Genomic DNA, 23,981 nt, shown 5'->3' on the forward strand with positions numbered 1-23,981 from the left:
TCATTGAACACCGCTTCATCTAAGCCGTTTCATCGAACGCAGTTTCATCGAACGCCATTCCATCGAACGCTATTTCATCGAAGCCGTTTCATCGAACGCCTCTATTTGAGCAGTAGAAATTCTATAGCTAGGAAAAATTTTTCTTTTTAGCGCTGGGTGGATACCAGTGTTTTGATATTTATTATAATTCATAAACTTATACAGATATAAAATGAAGAAACCTTTTTTTTTGTCACCTTCTTTTCTCTTTTTTTTTTATTTTCGCCCTTGAAAAGACCTATTCTGCTTCAAGATGAAGCCGTCCTTGATGCAGTGATCTGTTTCGCGTCCCATAATACTGGAAAAAAAAGTTAATTTATTATAACCGACGGAACCATATGGACCTGCCGGATATTCGACATACAGTATATACTGCATGTAGAAGATCCGACGTGTTCACGGTTCTGTCGGTTACAATAAATTAACGAAGAGGGGAGACGCGTCTTTTATTTAAGAATTAACTATATTTCTTAAAAATTAAGCTATTCTCCTGGGATAAAATTAAAACACGGGTAAATCGACAAATACAAAATAAAAAAGGCGCCGCGGAGAATAGCCGTTTCCCTTTTAGGAAATTGCCTTTCACGCATAAATAAATAGGGGGATGAATTGGGAAATAGTGTGTGGCCGAGAACAGCCGCCTACCTCGCCAGAACAGAATAAGTCGCGTATCCGCTCAATTCTTTATATGATAGCTACCTTCTATGATTCAGTATAGGCAACATTTAGGTCGACAAAAAATTAACCGGGTAGTAATACTATTTCTGGTGAATTTAGAGCGGCGTCAAAACTATTTCAAAAGCGATAGTAAATTATGTAAAAAGTATTGTATTCCTCCAAAAATCAGTAAAGGGAAATTCGATGAAACGGCGTCAAGTGATTACATGAAACGGCGTCAAGTGATTCGATGAAACGGCGTTCGATGAATCGGCGTTCGATGAGATGTCCACTTATTCGACGAAACGGCGTTCAGTGAAACGGCGTTCGATGTAATGTTCGGTTCACGTTAAAATCAATATTTTGTTTGTTATATTTGTTTAGTACAACCGGCCCCTCATATGTTACTGACTCAACCAAATAATCACTGCGCCGGCGTGGCACTAACCACCTCTCACGGCTGCCGATGCGAGGGTCACTTTTTTTGCTAATTGAGAGGCAAATTTCAGAAGGTTTTGAAATTTTAATCGGAGAAAAAAATAAAGCAGTCGAAATTTATAAATATTTTCAACACTTATAATGCTGTGACGCTTTCGTGGTGCATTAGCAAGGTAGCGATCAGGGACTCCTTCCGTAAAAGTAGAACGTTGTATTCTTTCCCCCGTGGCTGCGCCCCAGACAAGCCTACGGTAATTTATATTTGAAGTAAACAAGGCGTGGTTTATTTGAAGTTTCGCATTGCCGGGAATGAAATAACGAGTTCGTGCTAATGCAGATCCGGCTGATAAAGCGACCTAAAGGTTCTATATGATCTGTTCATTCCATATTTGAAGAAAAGGTTACACGGAGGATCTTATGTTTGTCGACTATTTCAATCTCTGTGTCACCAAGTACCAAATGTATTAATATTTCTTTCTGTTTTTGCGTGGTTCTAAATGAAATAGCTTTAGATTTCTTCGCATTTATTCTTAGACCGTACCAGATGAAAGCTACTTCGGATGAAAGGTACCCAGAACCTTTCATACGTAAGACCCGCAGCTCGACTTGGGTTTGACATTCAGTACGTAGGATGAAACCAGTGCAGAAGAAGACATTTGACAAGAGTATTTAAGGTAAGTTGCGAAATACCTGCCTCGTAGAGTATTTTAGGTACTACTCAAGTTACTTTTACTGCAGAATATCTTGAGTAGAATACAAATACCTGGAGATATAGTTCAATTATTTTCGAAGATATTTCAACATTGCGCAATTTGCAACCGCTTCGGTGACACAACAATTATTTATTTGCACTCAACAGAAGCAGACAAAACCGCTGTATTATTCTATTCAGTACCTGTACAACGAATGGTATCTCTGGTACATCTTACAAGATGATAAACTTATTTTCAATCAATATTTCTAGGACGCGAAACCCCTGTTTTGAGCTGATTTTATAATACGCACCTTGTTTATTCTTATTTCAGTGACCCACCAACAGCTTGACGCCTCCTTAGTGGTGCACTTATTCCTTCAGAAATACAACGCTAAACAGGATAAAAGCAAAACGTTAGGAAAGAACAATAGCCTCAACACACTGTCGAAATTTACGCTTTTCATCAAATATATCAAGGCTATAGCATTCGCACAAATCTGTTCTAAATGGTTATAAGTCAATTGTAGGCGTGTTATGGGTGCAGCATGATAAAAGTCGATAGGATAGAACAAAGTATAAAGTCTACAAGACTGACGAGGAACGTGCAAATAGATGAGGCTGAGTAGCTCTGGGGAGTCAATTATACCATTTACAATCTTATACAAGTATGTCAGTTCACGAATTGTTCTCCTGTTGTGCAACGAGTCTAACTTCACGAGTTCACAAATCCTCTCATAACTATAGAAATAATTCGGTTCAAAATAACGATCAAACAAAACACGAACAAACCTACGTTGAACACTCTCAATTAAACCTGAATTTGTCACTCTAATACAGTTCCAGACAACTGAGGCATATTCAACACGACTACGCACCAGTGAAGAAAACAAACGTAAAATACAAAGTGGTTTAGAAAAATCGCGTGTCACTCGTGTAATGGCTCCCAGCACTCGAAAGGAAGCATTTGTAATTGTGGTCAGGTGATGGTTGAAATTAATTGCAGCATCCATAAAAACGCCTAGATCACGAATGACCTCAACGCGAGTAATATTGGTGGAATCTAATACACAGGGAAACCTCAGAATTTCACGCTTCCTAGAAAAGGACATAACTTTCGTCTTTGACTCATTTAAGAGTAGGTCATTTGAAAAACACCACGCCGAAATAGAATCTATATCGCGCTGAAGACATTTACAATCGTCAACCGTTTTAACCGCTGTAAACAACTTAATATCATCAGCAAATAACAAAAACCGCGTGTGTTTGATGCAGGAAGTTAGATCATTTACAAAAACCAAAAACAGCAGAGGACCGAGGTTACTGCCTTGAGGAACCCCAGAAGTAGATAAAAAAGGAGCAGATAATCGGCCGGAGACTCGCACAAAGTTAAGTCGATGAGATAAGTAACTATCGAGGAGACGACAGTACTTAAAGGCCGCTGTACAAACGGGACGTTCTGCAGGGAAGAACCTTCTCTCCCGAAGCTGGAGACGGGAAGGGAAAGGGCCAGCGTTGGGTGGAAAGGGCGTCTAGAGAGTGGGATTAGCCTCGGGGCGAGGCCATCCTCTCGAGAGGGAGTGGGGACGGAACAAAGATGCCGTGGGGGTTCTGGCTACCAGGTGGAAGATAAGCTTGTCAAACGGCAACCTCGGATGCGAGGACGGGCACGTCAGAGAATTTGAAGATAGCTGCTTGATTAGCCGGAGGACCCAGTGCGGTCTACTGGCTCTAGAAGGTGACTCGGATGAAGAAAACTCGTTTTGCTCCAAAACTCTAAAAGCATTCTGGAACGTGAACTCTTGACACATATAAAAATAACACATACATGAAAAACTACGAAGGCACCTAAGCTTTCTCCTATGATGTGAGAATGCGTGAGCATTACAGGCAGAGTTATGTTGGCGCAACTTGCAATAAAGAAAGAAAAAAGAAGTTATGCTGGCGCAACTAAGCGCAACGAATAGCGCGCTAGTTTCACGATCAAGAGGGCCTAGCTTCGAAACCGGGCAGGGGATGGTTTTTTTCTCGTGTTCTCTTTCTATTTTGTTTACTGTAAAACCCCTTATTTTCGCGGCCCCTATTTTTCGCGAATCGGTCACAGATGACATAATCGCGACCACTAAATTTCGCGAATTTTGCATTGAAAATATTAAGGACCGAAATTTTCGCGCGCCCTTAAATTTCGCGAATTCTTCAATCCGCGAAATTCGCGAAAATTGAGGGCTCGCGAACATTAAGGGTTTTACAGTATTTTTTTTTTTGTTCGGTCACGTGACAATAAAAATCACATGAACAGAATTTGTTTTGGCCACGTCACCAGAGATTTTTTTTTCTTATTTCTCCTTTTCTTCTGTCTTTTTTTCCCCCTTTTTTTCGGTTTATGCTCCCTTTTGCAAAACTCTTTGCACCTATTTCGCGTTACTTTGGCGTCAGCCAAATCATTTTATTTATGGCAGGGAATTCTGCCGTACGTATCTTATGTTACTATTACCAATCCTGGCTTGCAATACGCATAGAGAATTTCGTCCGGCAACCAGTTTGGGAATGACGAGGCCAAATTTGTGTTATAATTTTTTTGAGGTATAAGCATAATTTCGGCCTTGTTATCTGTCGGTCTCTATGATTGGTTCTTCAAGTATCTTTTGGGAAGGCAGACGACTGGCATTTTTAGAGTGCACGTGTGTCGACCAGAGTGAACATTGCTGAAGTGCCTCCAGTGTGATTTTGGCCGTAAATAACTGGAGGCCCCGGGCAAACCCACCCAATGTAGAAAACGGACGAATCCCAGCCGAGTCAAACTACCGGCTTGCAAACGCAATCGTGTTGAATATAGCTCCAAGGAGTTTGTATGACTCTCTCTGGCGGTGTGCAGAGGGTAAAGGCACGGAGGTAATATATGCTTTCGCCTAGTCACCTCGCAAACGGTTGGGTATTGGCTGCAGAGATCCATTTCGCTTTGTTTTATCACCGGGATTATAGCTTGATTTCTGTGTTCCTAATTTCACAGACAGAACGAAATCGCTTTTCTCGTGTGGCGTCACGGCGGTGAGACAGAAATGAATCAGTGTACCGGAATTCGACGCTTGTGCTCGTTCTATAGCTCTTCTAAAAACCGTGAGATCACGGCTGTGCAACGTCAACAATGCATAAACTGCAGTTACTTGTACTCGTATTGCATCGCGAGGGAACGACTATTACTGGGTAAACAGGAATAGGGAGAATGGGTGCGTGTGATTTGTTGAAGTTCGAATCAACAAATCAAGCTTCAACGAATGCGATAGTATTGCATTCACTCAACCAGCTATATGAGTTTTCAGACGGTATATACCTTCCAAGTATGCGATTCGTGTTCTGCCAGTGGTACCTCAGCTAAATTAAAAAAAAAAAAAAATCCACGATGAAAAAAAAAAAAAAAAGTTTACGGTGACTCGAGCCGCTTCCGCGCCGAATCATGTTTTACGTAAGCGTAATCTTAGGTTCGATGCACCACGAGGGGTCTTCAATCATAAAAATAGTTTGATTACGATTATTGGCAACGCTAAAAATTTGAAAGCCAAGCAGTGAAGACAACGGTGTTCTTATAAATATTATATACATTTTATTTTACACTGTTTGAATACGCTGCCGTCGTTACGTTCTTGAATTATTGGCTAGCTTGTGGCGGACAGGGAAGTCATGCAGGACCATATGATAGGACCTACACTAAACCTGCCGCGCTTCGAAAAATGTTAGTCCAATGCATACAAGCTTATTCAAGGCGGACGGAGCGTTGCGCATCCGGCAAAGCGCATTCGATCGCTGCCCGCGGCGTTTTTTTTTTGTTTTTTTTTTAGCAGCGAAATAGTTTTTGGTCAAGCAGCAGGCCCCCTCTTCGGCGGGTTAGGCCGGATTAACGGAGGCGTCTCCTAATCCATTCTCCGTGTTGTCCCCTCGGGGGAGGGCGGTAAACAGGTGGGGGAGGGCGGTGAAGGAAGGAAAGGAGGGCAGGAGAGGAGGAAACGCAGAAAAAGTGGAAAGCGCGAACTGTACGGCGGCCTTTAAGGGACAGACCGTAACTACAGAGTTTACTCAACAGTAATCGGTGATTAACTTTGTCAAAAGCTTTGCTCATATCAAAGTAGACTACATCCGCTTGTCCTCCGCTATGGACAGATGGTACAATCTGATGTAGGAAGGAACAATGGTTTGTTTCTGTGGAGCGGCCTTTCATGAAACCATGTTGCTCAGGAATAATTTTCCGACAAAACTATGCGTAAAGGCGGGTGTGCAAAACAATTTCATAAACTTTAGAAAAACTACAAAGGAGGGAGACTGGCCTATAGTTGTTAACCATGGATCGATCTCCCGATTTATGTAAGGGAACAACAACAGAGCGCTTCCAAGCGGTAGGAAATGTTTCAGATGCAAGTGATAAGTTAAAGATATGAACCAAAACTGGACAAAGGAGTGGAGCACAACCTTTTACTATGAAGCTGGGAATTCCATCTATTCCCGTAGAGAACTTTGGTTTCAATTTTTTAATTGCCTCCAAGACTTCAGATTCATTAATTGGAGCAACAGTCAAAAAATCCAGGCAGTTTATATTCGAGCTAGGCATTAGGCCATTATTTGTACTGAAAGAAGCACTAAAGTGGCGCGCAAAAAGATTAGCTACATCAACAGGGTCAGAGACGCAATCCTCATTATTTCGTAATGTGATCGTGGTAACATTCTCTTTGATGCTCTCTTTGACAAACTTCCACATACACTGTGGCTGTGTGCTCAATGATTGCTCGGCGATGTCAGCATGTTGTTGTTTATCTCGCTTAAACAATTGTTTCGCCTCTGCACGACATTGACTAAATCTCGTGTAACAAACGACATTGCCAGTTTTTTTGTACAGGCGATGATAGTGTAGCTTGCGCCTTAAGCTGGCGCATCATCGTCTTTGATGCGCCAGCAAAGACCTTGAACGCATCATCGTCTTACGTAGCGCCATAGTCACTAGGGAATTGTAGTAGACCGTTTTTCTCCCCCGCTACAGTATGCGCAAAAAAAAAAAAAAAAAAAAAAAAACGCCGCAGTTGCGCCTCGCACGCGCGCAGCCGCCTCGGTGGCTCCGAGGCGAGAGCGCCGGCCTACGGATCCCCAGGTGGCGGGTTCGAATCCCGACCGAGGTGCCCGCAATATGACGGAGGCTTATTCCGGAGGAGGCGCCGTGTAACCGAGCTTTCGGTTGCACGTCAAAAGATCCCCAGGTGGCCCAAATTAATCCTCAGTCCTCCGCTGGGGTGTGCCAGATGCCCGTCGTAAGTTCGGCACGTAAAACGCCCAAATGTTTTTTTGTTTTTTTTTGCGCACGCGCGCTGCCAGCCTTGTCTGCATAGTTCAAGATCTTGTGGCGGATTACGGAGCGCTATGCGGGTGCTTAGCGGGCTACGGAAATGGTCTTCTACAATTCCCTACTATATCCGAATACGCGAAAGATTACGTGAATAACACGGCACTTGCCGCACTTTTCTCGGGTAGGTAACGCTGCATGGGAGTTCAAAAGAACGGCACAAGCGGACACGGAGAAGCCACTGTGGTTTTTCCCCCCGATAATAGGTGCTAGAAGCATGTTCAGAAGGGCACATAACTTTGGGATTACTTTGTTGGCATTTTGAGAGCCCATCCTGCTCGTATTTTGTCTCCCGCTTGTTGTAATCTTTGTTCTCATGACTCAGGAGTCGGGTTATCTGCATTCCCCACACAGACAATGTTCTCGAGACTGCCAGACTGGCGAAAAAGGCATGGTTGCCGTAGCAAGATAAAACATTACAAAGCAAAAAAAAAAAAAAAAACTCACCGGAAACTTTTTTGTGTTTTCCTCGGGTGTTCACTCTCCATTTCCTTCTGTCTGTTCTTCTGATGCCATTTTGAGTCAAAATGTTTGGTTCTGGTTTATTTCTAGTGTTGTGTTCGGTCGCTCCCGCCTCAAATTTTCAATTGGTTAAAGGGGCCCTTCAATCATATTTAAAGGCCGACTTACGAAACCATTTTCCGCAGGGTAGGAAAGTGCTCCCCAACGACCTTCGCTCCCTCCCCTCTCGCACTCCTTCCTCCTCCTCCCCTCAAAAGGGCGGCTTCGGAGGCTGGTCTCCGTGGAAAGGAGAAGGGGTTTCCTCCTTTCTGGGTGGCAAGGAGGAAACCTCTTCTCTCGCGGAAAATGGTTTTGTAGGTCGGCCTTTAAGCGTCGACCTTTTTTGCTTTTTCCACGTCTCTTGGGGTTCGGGAAAGCCAGCGGGCACGGAGAGAGTAACTAAATATCAGTGCGTCATATTTTAAAAGGACGTCGCGAAAACCTCCTCCACCTACGGGGGCGACCCGCGGTGCCGAAAGCGCGCAAAGTATGAGGTCTTTGGTACTGGGCTTACTACTGGTCAGAGCCGCTAAAAGCTTCTTTTTAGTCGAAATACAGAATATAAGTGGCGCGAATCCTTTCAATTATGTATGAAAGTAGGTTTTGTTCAGTATTTTAGATCAGAAAAGAAACAAATGCAGTTTATAAAATCCGGAAGCCAGAAATGACCCTTCGACATACCCGCCACCAAGCGGTAAAAAAGGCGGCACTAGAAAGGCGTAGTGGGATCAGGCACTGATGATCAGCGAGCATAGAGAGGTCCCGGATATATACGGAGGCGCTGCGGTCGTTTACGGACTCGAGGATCCGACCGGTTCCGAGCGTTCCGAAGGCTTCTTTTTAGTCGAAATACAGAATATAAGTGGCGCGAATCCTTTCAATTATGTATGAAAGTAGGTTTTGTTCAGTATTTTAGATCAGAAAAGAAACAAATGCAGTTTATAAAATCCGGAAGCCAGAAATGACCCTTCGACATACCCACCACCAAGCGGTAAAAAAGGCGGCACTAGAAAGGCGTAGTCTGATCGGGCACTGACGAGCGGCGAGCATAGAGAGGTCCCGGATATATACGGAGGCGCTGCGGTCGTTTACGGACTCGAGGATCCGACCGGTTCCGAGCGTTCCGAAGGCCTTCGGCGCAGGTTTGACTTGCTGTTTGGCCGTTAGGCGGTATGGCAGCGCGAAGTGGCACCCGTTCTGAACTGATCTTTACCCCGTGCTTGCTGCCGTTTGTGGCGAGTGAAGTGTCACGCCCAATTAGTGTTTAATCACGCAGCAAATGCAATGCGAGCCACCCATGCAGTCCGCCTCATACAGCCTATCCAGAATATGCTTTAGTGGCGCCCTCTCGAGCCGTCGACACGGAGTGCGGCACCCGTGAGCGCTCGCTTAGCCCACTGCCCATCCTCTAGTTCAAGGCCACTCAAGCGGTCAAAGACGTTATGAAGGAGGTTATTTTTTGCTTGTTTTTGTAACTTTAATTTGCCTATAACTTTTAAAATAAAGCGAAATTCGAGAGAAGAAAAGTTTCATTAAGTTACCACGTTCAGTGCGCTCAGGTTAGGTGCAAATTAAGAACTAGTAAAAAAGTTCATGCAGCGTTTCTTTAAATTTTGAGCCGGGGTGTGCCTGTTCCTGTTTCGGTTAAATATTCCGCCGACAAGTTTTTTTTTGCGTTTTTTTAATTGAAAAAAAAATTTATTTGAGGTAATGATTATTATATACTGAGAAATGTAACTACCAAATACTCTCAATCAATAGTATTTTAACGGTACCAAATTACAAGCAAAGGTAATTGAATTACAGTATGTTGAGCAGATTATTGGAGATCTTAAGTCCGGATGAAACAGAAACCTTGAACAAGAAGTAAATCTCTGCATCCTTTAAGACCAACGATCGTCTGCTTCTGTTTTCACTACGAGAGAAAGGAAGCAAGAAACATAATGGAGCAAGCGGACGCGAAAATAAAGAGCGACCCTGTTTCTGAGCAGGTCTTTCAATGGTAGAAGTTCCCTCCACCTCCGTCCTCCGGACAGCCGTGATCGTATAGTGGTTAGTACCTTGCGTTGTGGCCGCAATAACCCAGGTTCGAATCCTGGTCACGGCAGGCTTTTTTCTTTTTTGTTTTTTATTATTATTTTAAAATTTTTTAATCGGAATTTCCACTAAAATGTTTCATATACACCAGCTGACTTACGTTCTGTTCATGATTTTCTTTTTGAGGGGGGGGAACCACAACACAATTCGCCGGATGATCAAAGATTATTCTATGCACTATGCACGTGCCTCCACTCAAAAATGCACGACAGCCTGATAGATTCCAAATAAATGGTTTTGTTAAATTTTGTAACGGGCTGAAGCTCAGCTGGTTCATGATGCTTGCGGAAATGTCCAGTACAAATGGTACGCTCCGCTCCAAACAAAGCTTATTTCCTGTGCCACAAGGTAAACCAGGGGCGGAGAAGCAACAACGTAAACGGTTGTGGCACAGCTCACTACTCATACTGCACCCCGTGCGACAAAGAAATGGTGTACGTACCACGTTCCGCTAACTCGCGGCCGAGGATATATTTGGCAAACCGGGCCGTGCACTAATGATCGCACTTCAGAACACACTGTCTTGGTAAAGAACCTGTCAGCAGGTGGACAGTTACCTACCCATTGTCGTGTTAGCCAATGTTGTGCAAGGTTTTACGACGTGAACATCCTAGCAAGGAAAAAAAGACACAACTTGCAAGTGAAATCCTTGAGGCGCCTGCCAATGAAGAGAAGGCGTCGACTGCGTTAGCGCGCCTTCCCTCACGCCGCAACGTATTTTATGGTCGACTGCTACGAAGACAACGGAAACACTAATCCGGGGTCACAGTGCTCATACATCAAACAAAAGACAGTCTGCAAACACAAGTCACCGCAATATCCGTGGTTCGAATGCCGCCTGCCAAGTTTTCTCCTTGAACTCATTGTCATGCGGCATTCGAAACGCGGATCTCGCGGGGACTCGAATTTAAATCTGTATGCAGACTGTCTTTTGTATGAGATATAAGCAGTGTGACCCCGGTTTAACGGCCCTGGTTTGAGGCCGGTGTTTTGTTGGCAAGAATAAGAGACTAAAAAAAAAAAAAACAGCTGGCGGTAAAAAAGAAAAAAGAAAAACAGCTTTTTGATTTATAGTATCTTCTAATCGGCACAATCCAAATTTTTGTATCTTCCCCGATTCTGACTGATTCGCATCAATCAAAATAATGGTCACTAAAAAAGTTCTCCGGTTTCCAAGTCGCGTTCTGCTCAGTGGTACGAGTTTTCACTATCTCCGTCTTCCTGACAGTCGCGGTCGTTATGGTGAGGAGATCGAACAGTCACGCCTCTAGAGGTAAGCTTAAGGGCAACTCCGGCCAAAACTCAAAATGAATTAAATTTCTGGTATCGCTTTAGTGACACAAAATACGACCCCACCCAAAATTTGACGTCCGTGGGAAGCCGCATTCTCAACTAATGCCGATAATAATAACGCGACCCGACGCGAGCCGCTGCTCCTTAGCGGGCGGCCAGCGGGTTGCCGATCGCTAAAGCAACATTGGGCCGTGATGTCAACATCGTTCTTTTTTTCCTCGGTTCCGGACGGACGGGAGCACGGCGCAGCCGTCGCGCGCGCTTCTTTGTGCCGCTACGACCGCTACTTCGGCTTGTAATTCCGTGTTTAGCCGTTGCTTTTACCTGTAGCCCGTGTAGCTTCGGTATAGACTTTTGTTTATTTGCTTGTGAGGTCTCCTAGACTCGTTTTAGCGAGCAACTCGGTGCGCCCAAGACTACCCAGCTGTTCCTCGAAAGATGCCAAGTACAACTTAAAGCGCTGTGGGCTGCTCAAACAAGCCGCTGCGCAACCCGGAGGTGCTTTTTCACAAGTTTCCAACGGATCGGAAATTGGAGAAGGTGTGAGTGAACGCTGTTCGACGAGTGGACTTTGGAAAGCCTTGGACGTCGACCCCCAGATCGAAGCTCTGCTCTGATCATTTTTTACCGGAGAGTTACGAACGAAACCTACAGGTGTTGGTTGCTTGTGGCTTGTCAGCGATGGGGTCGAGGCTTAAAAAGGATGCCGTGCCGTCGCTCTTTGCCCATCGTACATTTACAGAAAAGGTAAACATGATAAAAGTATCCTGATCAATAAATAAAACATTGTCAAGTGCAGTGTTGAAGATTGAGCATTCACGCTCCATTGAATGTCTGTTGAATGGGGAATGGTGGGCATGTAGAGTACAACCACTAACTAGCTCCATATACTGAAGTTTGTAATGAAAACGAAAACAATGTTTTGCTTTGCGTCACTGCTTGTTTACTACGCAATATCGTGCGTAGTATTCAGGTCCGTAACGACTACTAGCGAACAGCCGGCGCGTGAAGCTCATGCGATATAAACATTCGCCTCCCAATCGTTCCAACCCGTTACGCAGCAGTATTAATTAACATTGCGCTAGTGAATACCACAAGGGACTTTAAAGAAATCGCGAAAGTTCGGATTTGTAAGTTACAACTCTCTAATTTGCCCGAGTTCGGCTGGAGGTAAATATAATATTTAAAAATGAAAAAAAAAAAAACACAAAAAAACACTTGCTTTAGTCAAAAGTTACGAAGGAAAACTTAAAATCCTATGTATTCTAAAAAAAAAAAGATTGTTGTGGGTGGGGGTGGGGATGCGGAAGGGAAAAAAAGTATTCTCACCTTGCTAACGTTCTCTGTTTTCCTGTATCACCCACAAAAACTTTTGCTAGCTTTGAGAAGAAAATGACTGGCCAAAGAACTTTTTTTTTTTTTTAGTGCGGCAAGTTTTTTTTTATTTGTACAAAGATTCACTACCTGGACGAACTTATGTGGTGAATTAGTGTCGTGGCTTACCAATTCGGCTTTTGCGCGCCTGAGGAAAAAATAACGAAAAAACAGACGTCTACAGCTTGACACACGTCTGTTCGGTTGCTGCGGAACGCGCCGGAGAGCATCAAAGCTTCGTGTCTGGGACTGACCCGCCGCCCGAAAGCGCCAGCACTGTACGTCACTGGCAGCGCGGCGTAGAGCAGCGCCGCTCCATCCACGGAGCCCCGATGACAATTTTGGGCCTAGCGACGAGTGAGGGAGACCTCACGCACGCCGACAGCTGCCGAGTACGGCACCGAACGAGTTCACTCGTTTTCCAGTCGAGTACGGCACGGCATAGCGCACGCGCGGCGGCGGCCGCCGAGTACGCCACCGAACGAGTTGACGGGTTTTTCGGTCGCTAGCTTTTGGGTATACGCACTAACTCTTGCTACATATGCTGGATAACTACCACATATACAGAATTAAAACAAAATCAGTTTACCTTCTATCTTTAGACGGCTCGCGCAACAGAGGAAGGTGCCGCTTGGGCTGCGTACTCGCTGAACGAGAACGATCTTGGCGTCACGTCCACATAGCGGCTGATTTCCAGTGTTGCCGGAACCTCGAGCGGCTAGTTTCGGTTTTGTCGGCCGCGCCCCAAACAAAACTTTGAGACGTCGATATCTTTAAAACTACGCACAATAACGAGAAAAAAAAATACACCTTGCAACTCAGGGGCGCTAACTGCACTAAAAACAACCATAATCCCAAAATCGAAAGTATGGACCGGAGTTGCCCTTTAAGCTGTGCGGACAGCAAACCGTGTTTTGCTGTTTGTATTTGATCCGAGAAATGGAAGATGAGGATTCGAAGGCCAGTCCTCGTGTGACCAAAAAGCACTGGTCAGAGTGAAGCGCTCGTGCCCAGACGCGTGCTAGTCGAGCTTCAATAGACCCTTTCAGGAATTCAGTCTGGCCACTTTGATCACTATCATCATCATCTGAAAATGGCATATGTGCTATACTAATGGCGGCCTTCTGTTTACTGATGAAGGAAGAAGTTGAAGATGCTCCTAAGCAGACGATTCGAGGCCTATACATTCTAGATGTTAGCGCGGCGTGAAGCAGGAATTGCACGCAAGAGCTGCGTAAGCGTTCATTTCTAACTCGGTCCCAGTCAATTTGTTAGTAGCACTCACTCGGCTTCAAAGCCCCTTGATGTATAGAACTCTATCAAGGCGTCTATGTGGGTTGGCGCTTCGTTGCGACTGGCTGCATTTGTTTTGCCTCGACACTAAAGGAGATTGAAAAATAATTGTAGCGAAGCGCACATTCTCGTTTACCGTTGACCTTTAAAAGTGACGGTTCCCTATTAAATACTGCAGTCCACAGGTTCATTGCCGCCATTAGTATAGTAAAAGATAAACTGCCATTTGAGTCACCAGATGGCACTGAATTCCGGAAAGGGTCAGAGCCGTTTATACTGAGAGAGTTTGGCCGATGGGCGGAGCTTGTTGGCCGCTAGAACAAGCGGATTTCGCGATAACACAATATGGTGTTACTTCTTTGTCTTGTTCATTCCTGAGAAATCGCGTAGAGTTCCTATGAGTCAGAGGCACAATATGGCGGACGGAAGTAGTCATCCCCCGGTTGTCAGACTACGCTGCTGTGGTTGTCAGACTGTCAAAATCTCCTTAAGAAGGCCAAACTCTCTCAGTATAAACGGCTCTGGAAAGGGTCTATTGCTTTCTGATGCTGCGTTCGTAAACACCGGACTATGGAGATAGCAAGCTCGATAAAGCGCCCCCTATGATTTGACTTCCTGTCCAATAGTGGTTACTACCTTGCGTTGTTGTAGCCGCAATAACTAAGCCTCGAATCCTGATCACACCAACTCTTTTTGTTTTATCTGTTCTATAGACGCTTTGCGCACGCTCCAGATTACAGCTGCCATTGCTGACCGCTTACCGAGATTCCCAGCTACTGAAGCGGGCGAGCCTCCACAAAGGTATATGCTGGGGAAGAGGACAAAAGGTAATCAAGGATGGCAGTAACCCCTCCCGCTGTGGTAACGATAAAATGAAGTCAACGGAATACGAGCAAACGAAAACAAAATGCCGATTATGGCGGTGCCGATGCACACCTGCTGCAAAGCGTGTATAGTTTTATTTCCGACGTTAACAAAAAATCCCTGCCTAAATAAAAAAAACCTATGTGCACGTTTGGGCACAGCACGATGAAAAGTAGTGAAAGCGCACAATAAAGACGAATACGAAGACGGAGAGGCGAACAGGACGAGCGCTGACTACCAACTGAATTTTTATTAGAAAATAGAAAAAGCAAAAGTCACCAATATTACAGAAATGTGACTAGTCATCAATGACTCGGCCACCCCCCACACGTGTCAATAAAATCCACTTATTTTGTAAAGGAAAAGTGAGGGCTGACGGACACACTTATCAGGACGTTCCTTCTTTATCATGTATGCTACCAGTACCTAGCTCTCTCGCCATCTTTTCTTTACCTCTCCTAACGATTGTAGTGCCTTGAAAGCTGGGAATGCAACGGCAACCTCTGCAATGTATGTGTGAATGTGCTTCTGTTGTTGAACGCCAGTGATAAATCATGTTCACGCAACCGTTCGTTCAAACACCTCCCGGTCTGGCCTATGTAAACCTTGCCGCAGCCCAATGGAATTTTATATATCACGCCCACCGCACATTCCACGTATTTGTTTACGTGCTTCACTGCGCATTGCCGCTTATCCTCGCCTTCCTCTTTTATCCTCGGACATGGTTGAGCCAGTTTACGTGGTGCTGAGAAGACCAGAGATACAGTCAGCAGTGCACAGAATGACACCCGAGCGCCGGAACGCGTGGCCATCGACACAGGCTGCTTCACCTGGAGGGCCCCTGAGAACTAAAAAAAAAAGAAGCGGCGGGGTTGGGACTTCCGCGTTTCGGCGGTGGCGCGCTGGAAGCGCCGTCACTCGGGGTGCTTTTGTGTCGCCGCACTGTCGCCCGATCGACGCCGGGCGACCGCTGGGCAGGAGATCGAACTATAGGGGGCGCTTTATCGAGGTTGTTGTCCCCACAGCCCGGTGTATACTAACACAGCATAGCAAAGAAATTGAACCTCGTCATGCACGGCCTGGACACGAGCGCTTCGCTCTGACCAATGCTGGCCTTCGAATCGTCATCTTCGATATCGCTGATCAAAAACAAAAAAAAGAAAATTCGGTTTGTTGCCCCCACAGCTGAAGCGTGCCGCTAGAGGCGTGACTGTTCGATCTCCTCCCCATACTTTTTGCGATAGGCCCTGCTCAGACAGGGTGATGCATTTATTCCGCTCACAATTGATGCGCCTGGCATATCGGTGGTTACCAAAGACAGCGTCAGCAAGCAATTCCTCGCTTTTTATAAGCATCGACTGATAACCTCGCACGAAAACATGCGCATTGCTTATAAAAACGGAGGCACCGCCGTCGGTCTGTTGCAGCATTTTTTTTTTCATAGAGAGTCTGGTTGGTGCCAATAAACGATTTTTTTTCGCGTCTATGACGTTTCACTATTTTTCAGAAACCGCGTATCATCGCGGTTTCTGAAAAATAGTGTTCATCGGAACCTCCGCGTGGTTCCGATGACACGTCACAAAGCACTACGGGTCTTTTGTGCACGACATGTTTAAACTTTCATTTCGCCCTTGCGATGCACAGAGCGATAATTAATGACAGCACTGAAGAGATATCGCTGGGCATCCGATACACAAAGCGATAAATAATGGGTGCGCTGGACAGATCGTACCAGAATCTGCACAGAATGACGTATTGTTCAACGCTCAAGTCACTACAATTAAGGAAAATGTTTGCTGAGTGCGCGAGCTAGTAGACATGCATTATGGCATTCGCAGCGAGGCCGAGCCTGAAGAACAAGGAACAAGAGAGGTTAGCGGACGATCTCTGGGAGTGGACGTATGGATGTGCTCATATATTATACACTAAATATTTGTAGTAGCAACCTTCAGTTGGGTGTCAGCACTCGTCATGTGTCCCAACTTGTTCTTCTGTCTCGTTGTGTCGCGCTGTTTTGCTATAAGTACTGATAACTATAAAATTACAATATAACAAACAAACACTGCGCACGCCAGGAGGAGCAGACACCATGGGCCTGCTCTACAGGCGCGCGCGCAAGCATCTTGCTGCTGGTTCTAGCATCGACCTACTGGCGCCGCGCGCAAGCCGCAGGTGTTGACCGGGCGACAGTGCGGCGACACAAAAGAACCCCGAGTGGCGGCGCTTACAGCGAGCCACCGGCGAAACGTGGAAGTCCCAGACGCGCCGCGGGAGGGTCGAGCACATCTTAGTAGGACACGCACACTCGCACCCCGGCGCATTTTCAATAGTTCTCAAGGGCCCCCCCAGGTAGAACAGCCTGCGTCGACGGCCACGCGTTCCAACGTACAGGTTTCATTCCGTGCTGACTGTACCTCGAACCTTTCCGCCACTTTTTTTAAATTGTCGGAAACCCTGTGCAAGTATGACATCCACGTGTAGTCTTGCTCTCTTTTTTTTTATTGTCCTTTTGGCTTTTGCTCCTGAACATCATTAGAAGTTTCTCAGCCACTGCGAGCTTAAGGGGAGTTGGATACCCTGCGCTTCCAAGTCTCTGGACCTGACAACAAAAGCTGTTGTGCATGGCATGGTGACACGACTTTTCCATCGCCATCTGTAGACAAGACGACGCAATGCTCCGTTTCACCAACTTCGAATGCGCCAAATCATATGGGAGGATATTCCCTTCTGGGTACGCGGTCTGTGACTCCAGCGCACGTGTTCCCCTGTGAATTGCATTCGCAAATCCAGAAACTGTAGAAACTGCCCATCCTGGCGTTCAAGGGTGAACTTCAGGTCTCTAGATCTGTGTTTAAACACACTCTTCACGTCTTCAACAACCTCACATACAGTAATATTTTCACAGTTTTGCGAAATCACTAAATAATTATCTACATACCTAAACAGCTTGGTCACAGGTTTACCTTCCAAGGCATTTTGAATGGCTCGGTCATACTTGGACAAGAAAATATCACAAAGCACAGGGGCGGCACAGGAACCAATGCAGATACCTTTGTTTTGCAGGTAATAATGGCCCTAAAAAAAAAAAAAAAACGAAAGTCGACTTTAAGTAAAACTTTAAAAGTTCCAAAAAACCGTCAACCCCCCACCACAGGCGTTTTGGAAACCAACAACGCCGTTTCTCTCAATACAATCACGTACCACCTTAAACAATTCCTCTTAGGGGATGGAGTAATGCAGATCTACGTCAATAGAAAACGCCACGGCATCCCCTGGAACATCCTTCCAAAGAAACTCCACCACCGATTGAGGGTTTCTTACCAAAAATGGGTCACTGATATCTAGAGCGCTCAGGTGCTTCCGCAAATAGAGGCTAACGTGTTTTTCCCACGATCCCCGCTCCGTGACGATTGCTCGAAACGGCGTATCCGGTTTATGGGTTTTTGCCGAGAAAAAAAAAACATCAAGATGCGCGATTTTGCATTTCCGTACGTTCTTTTGCAACGTTGCAAGCTCAAGACCACTGCACAATTTGAGCGCAGCACTTTTGATCTTTTTGGGTTCAAGATCTTAGAGTTCTTCTGGATCGCGTTCCTAGACCTGACTTCCATCATGTCTACTGGAAGCGCCAAGAACCCTCCTTCTTTGTCTGCCTGTAATGGGCCTAGGTTATTGCTCTAGAAAAACGAAACGACTTTGTTTAACCTGCCATTATGTGCCTGGGCCTTTATTGAGGCACACCGTATCAGGCAATCTATACACCCTCTAAAGCGCATCTCCACCGCTCTTCCGTTGGTGCCTTCTCAGAAACAGCCCGCACCTCGGCTAAAAGTCCATGCGGTTTCATGCGGGGCTCGACACTGTACTTGGGTCCTTTTTCTAATGTGCTTGCGACATCTTTAGGAACGTGAACGTCTCCCAGAATTACCAGACCGCTTTGACTTGTCGTTCCTGACCGAGTCTTTTTGGGAATCCCAAGTATCACGCGTTGCCACATGAATTCAGTCACCTGTGTCACCAGTTGAAGGTGGTTCCGATGCTTTCGTTGTCCGGTTGTTGGAACGTTGTCGCACAAGCACAGCATCCTGAGGTATTCGTGAAGAAACCGTATTCCCTCCAGCGTTCTGATCTCAAAATCCTGCAGATACGCTTGGTGTGTCGGCTGAAAGCCTGCAGACAGCCGAAGACGCTGTACACCTCATGTGGTGCTTGACCGCTCCTTAAGCAGGATGAAAGGCACCGGCCACGGCATGTTGATGTGGCGATTAAATTGACACAGGCGATGGCTTGATTGCTGTTACCATTGAAACATGTAAAATAGCCTTCTGTGTGAGAAAGGAACTGAACTAACGTTGCGATACAGGCGAGTTGGTTATGCATGTTGAAAAGTAGTGAAAGCGCACAATAAAGACGAATAGAAAGACGGACCTGCCCCGTCTTCGTATTCCACCTGCTCTCCGTTTTCGTATTCGTCTTTATTGCGCCCTTTCACTACTTTTCAACATGCATAACCAACTCGCCTGCATCGCTACGTTAGCACAGCATGAGATGGTATACTTAGCATACGCCCAAGGAGGCGTAAAGCAAACTTCTTGTAGTATTTCTAAAATTAAAGCGCACACTTAGTGTTTCAAATTAACTATGTTGCGAAAACCTGAGCAATGTGTAACCTTTTTATGTCGTTTTTTTTAAATACTTATCTTTGTGAATCTACCTTTTCGACATAGCTTGAAATTTTTCTTCACCTCATGTTTTTTATATCGATATTTCATTTCGCATTAGTTAGAAAAATGTATATAAAATACCCGAGCTGCAAAAAACGTCCAGTTTCCCAGCAGCTTTCTTCTCCGACTGACACGACTAGAGTCACTAAAGCAGCTGTCAAAGTAACGTCACAGCGACCAGTTTGTTCCGTCGGATCACTTCCTCAATTGCCACCAAGCTCCACCGAGGTGGCAAGAAAGGAACGTGAAACGTACTTTCCGCCCTTCTTAGAGCGCAGCTCTTAAGGGCCCGTTTCCGGCTTCAGCGGCGTCGGCGTCGCCGTCAGCGTAACCGCAAGTTCACATGACTCCCCCAGGTCACGTGACCCCCAAGGTCACGCGACCTTCCCGAGGTCACGTGACCCCCCTCTCCCGAGGTCACGTGACCCCCCTCATGTCACATGACCCCCTGAAGTCACGTGACCCCCCTGAGGCCGCGCGGCCCCCTGAGGTCACGTGACACCCTCCCCCCGAAGTCACGTGACCCCCCCTGACGTCGGACGACCCCCCCTGGGCCGGTTTGCTCATCTTGCGGCCGCGGACGCGGCTGCGGCCAGGAGGGATTTTTTACATCACGTGACCAGCTCCATGGGCACAAGGAAGTACCTAGCGTCCCTGCCTAATGGCGGAGAGGTCCGCATCGCTTCACGCACAGAAGCCTAATTTCGCTCCCAGAAACTGATTGCAGGGACTTTCAACTGGTATCTAACTGACCGCCTCTTTATACTGTAGAAGCGGCAGGTAAAGTTACGGCCAGGGAGGGCAAATAGGAGCCAAAATAAAGAAAAACCACTCGAGATAAAAGCGGTAGCAGTATTTTTATATACCTCCACCGGCGCCGCGCCTCGCGGCTTCTGTTGTGGTCGAGGGTCGAGCGCGTGCCACCGTTCGGAGCGGTCGCAAGTTTGATGAGCTCCCGAGGAGCGTCTGCAACGGCTTTCACCGGCCGTGGTTCATCTGCTGAAATGTCTCAGGAATCCTACCGAGTGGTTATGCCGTCTCTGCCCACAGGTACCGAAGTTTTGAACTCTGTATTTGTGCATTGTGACACCTCCGGACAAGATTGACGATTTTCGAACACAAATGGAACGCTATGGCGCTCTACAAGATTTGATTGGAGCTGGCCAGTACCAAATGAACCATTTTTGGCTCTTTACGTTTAACTCTCTTACTGCGAAGAGGAAGCTTCTTGCAGCAAAAGAACTAGTCGTGAAAGAAAAACGCTGTTTGCTCATCGACCCTGACGAATGCGAGGTCCGACTACGACTGCACTGGACACCGATTCACATAAGCGACGACGCTGTAAGGAGGGCCCTAGAGCCTTACGGGGAGGTGAACGAAGTGTCCCGAGACACGTGGAGGGTGGAAGGATTCCAGAATGTTCAGACGACAACGGGATTCGTTAAAATGAACCTCAAGGAGGGCACAACAAAAGATCACCTCCCGCACCAGCTGGTTATGTTCGGAAGCAAGGTCCTGGTCGTCGTTCCAGGGAGAGCACCACTCTGCCTCCGATGCAAGAGGACAGGCCACATCCGCAGAGAGTGCCGAGTTCCCCACTGCGACAAGTGCAATCGTTATGGCCACGAGCAAGAGGACTGCGTTCGAACATATGCCACCGTGATGCTGCCTGCTCCCGGGGAAGACAACTCGGAGTTCTTCATCGATGAAGAAGAAGCTGAGAAAGGCGTAGACGACGTTCGACATCCAGTCACTACTGGTGACCCAAATGTTGCAGACGGACGACAAGACCACCTAGAACGGAAGAATGACACCACCTTGTCAAGTTGTCCAACTGGTCGAGAGAGAGACCCTGCACGAGAGGAAGACACTTTGGCGCCTAATTTTCAAGCTGGACGTGAAAGACACCTAACCCGGAAGAATGACTACATCTCATCTGATCCACTGGCCGGTCGAGAGGGAGACCTAGCACGGGAGAGCGACACCATCTTTCCAAGTTGCCTGGGAGCTGACAACCCTGCGGCTGGGAACATCAGTCCGGACGTCGACGGTGCTGCCGCGGACCCTTCGAGGGGCCAGTTAACGAAGCCGGCTTGCATGACCGATAACCATTCGGACACGTCCGAAGACGACCTGGAAATGGATGACGGCGCTGACCCCTCGAAGAGGCCTTTGGACCTTGTAGAGGAGGGGCCGGACTGGACTCCAGTACACGGGAGGAAGAAACGGTGCAAGCCCCGCCCTCCCCCAGGAAATGGACGAGAGCGAACTTCGTAGAAGATGGTTACTTTCTGGTTACATTCAAACTCCGAACGCTTTAGGTCATGTCTTTCTTAGTTCCACTTTCTCTTTACTAGTGCCAGTTGCAAAGTTATGCATGATGTAACTGCCATGTGAAGTTGTTTGTATGTCACTTTCCAATGCACGCTTCCTCTTCCAATCCTAGCAATGCTTCCGACTAAAAAACCGGGCCCTTCCACTAAAGGTTTAACATTTGGAACCCTCAACATTAGAGGACTAAACTCTAGTCGAAAACAGTACCAGCTGCTACGTTTGCTCCACGAGGAGCAATTAGACTTTTTGGCCTTACAAGAAACAAAAATGGCGGAGGAAGAGCAGGTGACGAGAGCGTTACAGCCTTTTCTTACCTCGTACGAGGTATGCGTAACGCATGCAGTTGGCACTGCAGGTGGTTGTTTTTTATTCCTGAAAAAGTCTGTTCCCCTTTCAGATGTGAGTGTCATCACCGATGACCATGGGCGTTTTATTTTGTGTGACTTTAATTTGACAAAAGAACAGTGGAGAGTAATTTGCATCTATGCCCCTTGTAAGGTTAGTGAACGGGAGGCATTCTTCCAAGGGATTTCACATTACATCGAATCTGATCGGATCACTGTATTTCTAGGCGACTTTAATTGCATTTGTGAATCAAGAGACAGAACTCCATTCACGCGCGTAAGTGATTCTAGTGCAAATGTGCTGAGTGAAATAATCGCTGAGAATAATTTGGAAGATGTTTTTTACATTTCAAAAAGTACAAAGAAAATTCCGTTCACATATTTTCAGAAATCCTCTCACGCACGACTTGACCGCATTTATTTTTCTAGTGACATTGTAAATAACATTGGATCTTATCACGTAAAACCTGTGTTTTTTAGTGACCACTGTCTCGTAAATGTTACAATTGGAGAAAACCAAACCCATAGGTCAAAGTTTAACTGGCGATTGTGGAAGCTGAACGCAAGCCTACTTAAAGACAAGACTTTTGAAGCTGCAGTGGACGATCTTTTTGATAAAATGGTTGAGCAAAGTGGGATGTGCCCCTTAGAACGGTGGGAGCGTTTCAAAGAGGAGGTTAAAATGTCAGCAATCGAAAGATCGAGCACGCTCAAGTTTTACGCCAGAGCAGAAGAACGAAAACTGCAGCAGAATTTACAGACCCTCAGTGAAGCAGAATGTACTAACCCTGGTCAAGGAGTAAAAGACATAGAAAATATCAAAGCACTACTCGAACACTTTCAGAAAGCGCGTCATGAAGGTGCTGTGGTCCGCGCAAGAACGCAAAGGTTTCTTTGCGGCGAACAACCTACCAAGCAAGCTTTGATAGCTGAAAAAAGATATGCAATGTCCAAAGAAATAGCCGAAATCGAAAGGAATGGCAGCCTCACTGCGGATAGCCCGAACATCGAGGAGGCGTTGGTAGAACATTACCGAAGGATATTTTCACTCACTTCAGGACGGCACGATTGTGAAATGAAAGACATCCTGTCTCTAATGCCGAGACTAGACGACAACACGCGGGAATGGCTGGAGGAACCCATCAGTGTTGAAGAAGTAGAAAAAGCAATAAGCGACCTGCCCGGGGGTAAAACACCAGGCCCTGACGGACTTTGTTCAACTTTTTACAAAAAGCTCAAAAGTCGGCTCTGTCCCATTTTACTCGTTGTCATCGAAGAATCTTACAAGAAAAAAATATTGCCGCTGTCTTTCATGAGGACTCACACGGTTTTAATTCCAAAATCTGAGGATAACGCCAAGTTGCGTCGTGTAGAGGGCTACAGGCCAATAAGTCTCTGCAATGTAGATTATAAAATATTTGCGAAAATTCTCAATAGTAGGCTGCAGCATGTAATATGCCAATTGGTAGGCGATCATCAAACATGTGGAATAAAGGGTAGAACAATACAAACAAATATTCACGTAGCCAGAAGCATTTTAGACTGTTGCACCGATAGAATAGATCAGATTGCCATGCTACAGATTGACCTCGAGAAGGCATTTGACCGTGTGCACCATAAATTCCTCTGGGCCATTTTGCGACATGTTAACATTGGACACGTTTTATATGACGGAGTGCGAATGGCATATCAGAACTGTTCCACACGACTGAGAGTAAACCGTAACGTAACTGAGAGCATTCCCGTACTGTCCTCAGTGCGACAGGGTTGCCCCCTCTCACCATTGTTGTTCGCTCTTTATTTGGAACCTCTCTGTTTGAGTGTTGCGAACAACGCGAATGTACAAGGTTTTCTGTTCAACGCGCTCGAAGTCAAGGTATTGGCGTACGCCGACGATGTTGCAGTTTTCTGCAGCGATAAAAGAAGTGTGACCAACGCTATCGCATTGG

At 46.1% G+C, this 23,981-nt stretch overlaps 1 protein-coding gene and 1 non-coding gene across 2 annotated transcripts in view; both read left to right on the forward strand.

The window, feature by feature from the left end:
• The window catches only part of LOC8026203 (transforming growth factor-beta-induced protein ig-h3-like), a 137,659-nt gene that overhangs the window by 53,579 nt on the left and 60,099 nt on the right, over positions 1-23,981 (forward strand). The gene's annotated exons all lie outside the window — the stretch shown is intronic.
• On the forward strand, positions 9,745-9,816 carry Trnah-gug. Its single transcript has one exon. It is a non-coding gene; the product is annotated as a tRNA-His (tRNA).

Source organism: Ixodes scapularis, unplaced genomic scaffold, assembly GCF_016920785.2.
Source record: "Ixodes scapularis isolate PalLabHiFi unplaced genomic scaffold, ASM1692078v2 PGA_scaffold48__2_contigs__length_671460, whole genome shotgun sequence".
Taxonomy (NCBI): Eukaryota; Metazoa; Arthropoda; class Arachnida; order Ixodida; family Ixodidae; genus Ixodes; species Ixodes scapularis.